Here is a 6,073-nt window from a genome sequence, read left to right as displayed (position 1 = left end):
TCAGGCTGAGAAGAGAGTAAAGCCAGGACTTAATGAGTCAATGTCAAGTGATGTGTGTAATTCCAACCAGCCCAGGATCCCGGGAAGGCCACAGAGTTCAAGACTGAGAAGTAAGGTACAGGCCCTGCTCCTGATTCCCGTGTGCCCCTGGGGCGCACGTCAGGAACCCCAAATCTTCCAACCACTATGACCACTTGCCAGAGATGACCTTGATTTCACCCTCAGAAGGTTTATGCGCTTTAACCTGGGACCCTGGAGGCCCAGGCACCACAGCTGCTCCTTCTACATCCTGGAAAGGCAGGTTCAAGGGCAAGTCACTGCCCTGAGCTGACCGGACAGAAGAGAAAGTCCCCGGTGGCATCCCTCCCTCCCAGCAAGTCCACGGAGTCAGAGTCCAGCGTTTTACCCAAGGCTGAGAGAGGCTCCGGGATGTTCTGAAAGACAAGGGTGAAAGATTCCTGCAGAATCTCATCACCATTCCGCAGACAGTGGAGAGGCTGGCCGAGTGAGCTTCGCTTACCCGATCTGAGTCCCTTGGCTTGGCCGCCAGCCCGCTCCTACTCGGCCGGCTCTCAGGAGGGAGAGGCAAAGATCTGGGCCAGCCCTGAAATAAATGACCTTGTGTGGGTCTCTCTCCCCACGTTTCTATTCCTTCAGCTAAAATGAGGAGGTAGAACGGATTTCGTGAGGACTAAACACACCGGGCTAGGCTGGGTTTACGGTACGGGGTGTTTCTTCCTGGTCGGGTGCACTCTTGGCCGGGCTCCAGCATCACTAGACAAGACCTGGCCGTTTCTGCACGTTGTCCACTGCGGGGACAGGATTAGATGACCTCCAAGGGTCTTTCTCAACGAGAGGACTTTTAATGGAAGCGTCCGTCGAGGCTACCAGCTGGCCGGCTACCCCGTGAAGCCCTCGTAACTCAACTTTTGAGAGCCCGGCACCACCCTCCTGCCAGAGGCCGATGTGTCGTGAACACCTAACCGGGCGCCAAGAACTACGTGACGGTCGAGGGACACGATGGTGAGCACACTGCTGTGGTCCCTGCCTTGCTGGAGGAGTTCTGGAAGGAGCACTCTGGGTCGTGGGGGCTGCCTGAAGAAAGGGTGTTTGTGGCAAGAGCGGAAGAGAACTCTGAGGGGCAAGGCCGCTTTCTGAAGGCTTGAGGCCGGGTATCAAGGCCGCCACAGAGCATGAGCCACACGGGACGCCACCCCTCAGGGAGGCTGCCCCCACGGCCCCCTCCCTCGCTACTTGGGTATAGACACCTGCAGCCGCACGCGCAAATGCGGTAACACGGCGGGTGTGGAGGGCGAGGGCCTCCTCCTGCAGCCCAGGGACACACAGGGCACCCGTGATCCGCTCCCGGGGCCTGAACGCTGCTGGAGCAGAAGCCCGGCTCCGCGCCCACAGGAAGGGACGGGGCAGTTGCTGAGCACTCGGCTGGAGACACGGGCGGTGAAGTAACGCCATGATCCATTATGTACCAGGTTCTTAACCCAGTGAGCCATTCCAGCTCTCCTCACAAAAGCTAAAGGGAACGGACTGCTGGAGCACAACCAGAGTCGACCTCCGGGGATGACAGATGTCACTGACACTTGTGCCGATCTGGAAAGAGCTGTTTAGGCACACATGAGGAGAGCCCCGCGCCGCTTCGCTTATGCTGACAAGGCTTTCCGCCAAACCGAGTATCCGAGTTAGTTCAGCCCCAGGTCTACCCGTGTCCCAGGCAGGCCTGCAGGGCTCCAGGCCTGGGCCAGGGGGCGCCGCCACTTCCCCACCCACGTGCCTGGTGGGGCGCATGGCAGATGCCATGTCCCACACACAGAGGCAGGCTGTCAGCACAGGGCCTCCCGTCTCAGCCCAGCCCAGCCCCTACTCTGGACCCTCCTTTCCCAATGGGGTCACCATTGACTTCAGGGTTGTGCAATCTGCTGGGCCTCGAAAGCTCCGGGGGGAGAGAGGAGCAGCTTTGGAAAACCATCGGGTCTGTGCCCGCTTTCAAGCTGTGCCCTGGCACGCCTTGCCTCCACGGGGCTCCTTCTCACCGCTGCCTTCCGGCTCACCCACCGTCTGGGCTCCCAACTCACCCTGCACGGAACCGCAGGAGCTAGGAGCCCTCGCCTTGGTGCTCCCCCGAGCCACCCCCTGGACTGGCGCCAACCTCCCCGGGCTTCCCATCTGCAATCCGGGCTGATGCCGTTTACCCGGCAGGGCTCCAGGAGGGCCTCAGAGCCAGTCCCTTGCGGGCTGGCCGCTGCTGCCGTTCGTGGCCGCCTCCACCCCGGGGCCACCCTCCGTCCCAAGTCCGGTTTCCAGCTCTCGCCCCCCAGGGCTGAGCAGCCCTGCCAGCCATGCCTGGGACGTGCACTCAGCAAGTGGGCGGGTCAAGAAAATGAGGCTCCCCACCCTGCAGAGGCTGCCTGCTCCACCTGACAGAGCCCAGCCCTCAACAACGTGAAGGATTGACATCACTCTCGATCTTTAAAAGTCTCCAGTGACGAACTAGGAAACAAAGACCCAGAATCCCAGAAATCCCAGCTCTCAGGTCTAACTCCAAAGGCAGAGCACCTAACGGGAAGGAAAGGATGTGTTTAAACGGAATTATTTTAGAGCTGAATTCCTCCTTAAGGGTGGCCAGCTAGGTCCACTGGGTTCTGTGCCCTCAGCATTCATCGCGCAGGCGTTAACCAAGACCCAGTGACACCCGCCGACTTGTCCCTGAGCACAGCACACGCCCTACCTGCAAGCCATCGCCCACGCTGGTGCTTACACACGCTCACCTTCAGCCAAGTGCCCAGGAAACAGTGCAAGGACACAGCTGCCCAGGGCCTAGCTCACTACCCTCCTGGAGGGTCCCTCACGCTCCAGGCAGGCGCTGGGCAAGGGCACCCCACTGCGGGAAGAGCTGCCGCTAACCTGGATCGTGAGCCAGTCTCCCCAGGGGTGTAAGTGGGGGCTCGCTGAAGCCTAGCAGCTGCTCCCAGAAACTCAAACAGTGGGAGGAGGCAGGGACGGCCAGAGAGCTGACAGCAGGTGAACTCCTGGGGTACAAAGCCAATTACCCGGTGGGGAAACTGCCAGGCTTCAAGAGCTCCTCCAGGTGGTGCCCCCTTCCTTCCATGCCCGTCCCCTCTCCAGATCCTGGTCCCACAGCACCCACCCCTCCCTGAGCCCCCTGCCTCTAATCCTGGTTCTACCTTCATGACTCCTGTCACCGCCCTGCACAAAGTGCATGCACGCACGTACACACACACAGGACCACGGGCTCCCTCACTCCAGCTCCAAGCCTGGGCCCTCGGCGCCAGCCCCAAACATTCGCACACTAATGTCTCCACGGAGCTGAGCCAGCACAGCCTAGGTAAGCGTTCGGGAGCCCGCCAGCTCGAAAACTGTGTAGTTCTATTTGTTTACTGAGGAGAAGGGGGAAATGTTTGATCTTGCACGGCTTACACAAGTTACTCTGACATCACTGAAATCAAAAGAGAAAACAGTTTATCTTCAGAGGATTCGCTTTGATAGCAAAGCACTTTGGGGGCGCAATTCCCTCGGGGAGCAGCTATCTACGTGGCGCCGGGACGGGAGGAAGGAGCCCGTTCCCACGTGCGCAGCGTCCCCGTGCTGGGCCAAGGAATGCAGGAGGCGAGGAGGCCACACGCCCCCCGGGGCTCGGGAATCACCGGCCCCGGCCCTGCAGTGACTGCCTGTCATCCCCGCCACCATCAGGGAGCAGAGGTCCACCTAGGAACCTGGGCAGGCTCTCTCCCTGCTCTGAGCCCAAGGGGTCACAAGCTAGGGAACAGTGGCACCGGGGTCTGACCACACAGGACGTGGCATCTTTTCGCTGAAGCAGAAGCATGAAGTGCGTGGCACTCAGAGCAAAGGGACACTTCTCCAAGAGGAGCTCCGGGAGGCTGAGGGCCGAGGCGAGAGGGCGGTTCTCTAGGCAGGGGCCTGGGCAAGCCCCCGCCCCACCACCGACTGCTTATGGGAAGCTGGGCCTCAGCTTCTCCACCTGTAGAGTGGAGACGACAATCTCAGAAGGCAGCTGTGAGGACGGAGACACCCTCACCAGCCGGAGCAGGGGCCTGGCACAGAGCACCAGCCCATGAAATGCTGGCCGTTATCTCCGTTTCTACAGTTTTCAGTGTCGGTTAACATCCCTTTTAACAGGTTCCACTAACAGTACACACAGCCTAAGCACACAGCTTATGTGTACACACACAGCCGGATGACTGAGCCACGAGTACACACCGTGTGTGGGATTGGGGGGGGGAGGACAGAAAGTACTACTGGCCCGGAGCCACCTCTGACACAGCCCTCGTACGCCCACGGGGGCGGGGCTCTTCCACATCCCCACAGCATTTGGCTTGGTCCATTTAAAATGCACTTTTATCTGTTCTACTCATGCTGTGTCCCCAAGGCCTAGCAGGGGGCCAAGCACAGAGCACCGCTCTACAAATGTTTACGGAAAGACTGATTTCTGCTCATTACTGTGGTTATTTGCACACACATTTTAATTCCAACTATGTCATTGTGCTAGCAGGTCTTCTTACCTGGCATTAAGCGTCCCCCTTTCTCTGACTCGTGCATTCAATCAACAATCATTCAATGTATCGGGCCCCGTGCTAAGTCCCAGGTGCCCAGGCGAGAATCCAAGAACAGAGGACCGTGTCCTGGCCCCCAGAGTCTCAGAGCCCAGAGAGAGAAGCGCGCGGTGAGACTACAGCCTGGATGGACCTGCGGGAAGGCTGCCTGAGCCCTGACAGGCGGCATCAGGGAAGGCCGCCTGCAGAAGGAGCTAGCTGGAAGGAAACGGAGATCGGCTGGAGGACAGCAGGCGGCGCCCTGTGGACAGGAGCTGGGGTGCTCAGCTCAGCTGCAGCCCAGGGCGGCGCTGCTCAGCAAGGAGGCCTGTTTCCATGTGACTTGTGCCTCCCCCCACGGTCCCCTGCTGCCCTGTGACTGCCCAACGTGGCAGATGTCGGCTCCGGGGGCTCTAGACCACGTCCTCAGTCCAGGGTCTGGACCACGGTGGCTGCACATCAGGTTGTGCGGGACCCACGCACACAGGGCGCCGGCAGCGTCCAAGTATGTTACCTGCCAAACTGGCCTAGGGGGACGGGGACAGTGCACCCCATTCCTGGGGACGGCTTCCAGACGAAAGCGCGCGGCATGTGGAGATGCCCGGGCTCCACAGCCTGAAAGGAAGCTGCGGCTGAGCTGTCTCTGGGGAGGCGCATGCCAGCTCTCAGGGCTAACGTGCCCAGGGCATTTTACAGCAAGACATGCACGCCGTCTTCATCCCCTGGAGCGACCCAGAGCCAGACAACTCGCCAGAGGTAACTGGCCACTCTCCCCCCGCTGGAAAGCCTCCAGGAAGGGAGCCGTGCCTGCTCCAACGTCCTGAACAGCCCCCTCTGCCTCAACCTACCCAATCTCATGGCTGCTCGCCTCCCAGAATTCAAGGTCCTCGGTCCTCTCCAAGGCCGTGCTCATTCTGGCCTCCAGACTTTGCTCCAACCCAGGAGGCCGCCCCATCTCCCTGCTCCCAACTCAAAGTCCGCCCCCCCACACCCTCCTTGGTGATGCCAGCCAGCAGGCCCTCCTCCGAGCACCAGGATGCCCAGAGGCAGACTGTGGCTTGGGCCCACGGCCCTCAGACCCCACAAAGCCACCCAGAGCCTTCCCTGAGGGCCCCGCTTCTCCAAATGGCTTACCGTGAGCTGAGTAATACACAGAGTCCCCTCCAAATACCTACGGACACTTCCGTTGGACACTCATTCCTGGGGGTGATCTGATCAGGACTTGTTCCCTCATTCATGTAGCAAATGCGTGAGTGTGCCGTGAGTACCGACCCCACTCATCTTCCAAAGCACCTTTCCTGCCCCTCCCCCAGGCGCCCCCCTTGCTCTCCGCCGAGCTCTCCCGCAAATCTTCCGTGATCTGTCCAGTGTCCGTCTCTTCCCATGGGAACTGACCTCCAGATGTCACAGCCAGGGGCTCCTGGAGGGCGTCCTCCCATGCAGGCACACGGCCAGCGTGCAGAAAAGGATTCTGGAATGACCCACTC

Source organism: Suricata suricatta, chromosome 10 (genome assembly GCF_006229205.1).
Source record: "Suricata suricatta isolate VVHF042 chromosome 10, meerkat_22Aug2017_6uvM2_HiC, whole genome shotgun sequence".
NCBI lineage: Eukaryota > Metazoa > Chordata > Mammalia > Carnivora > Herpestidae > Suricata > Suricata suricatta.
Note: the sequence above shows the minus strand (reverse complement) of the source record.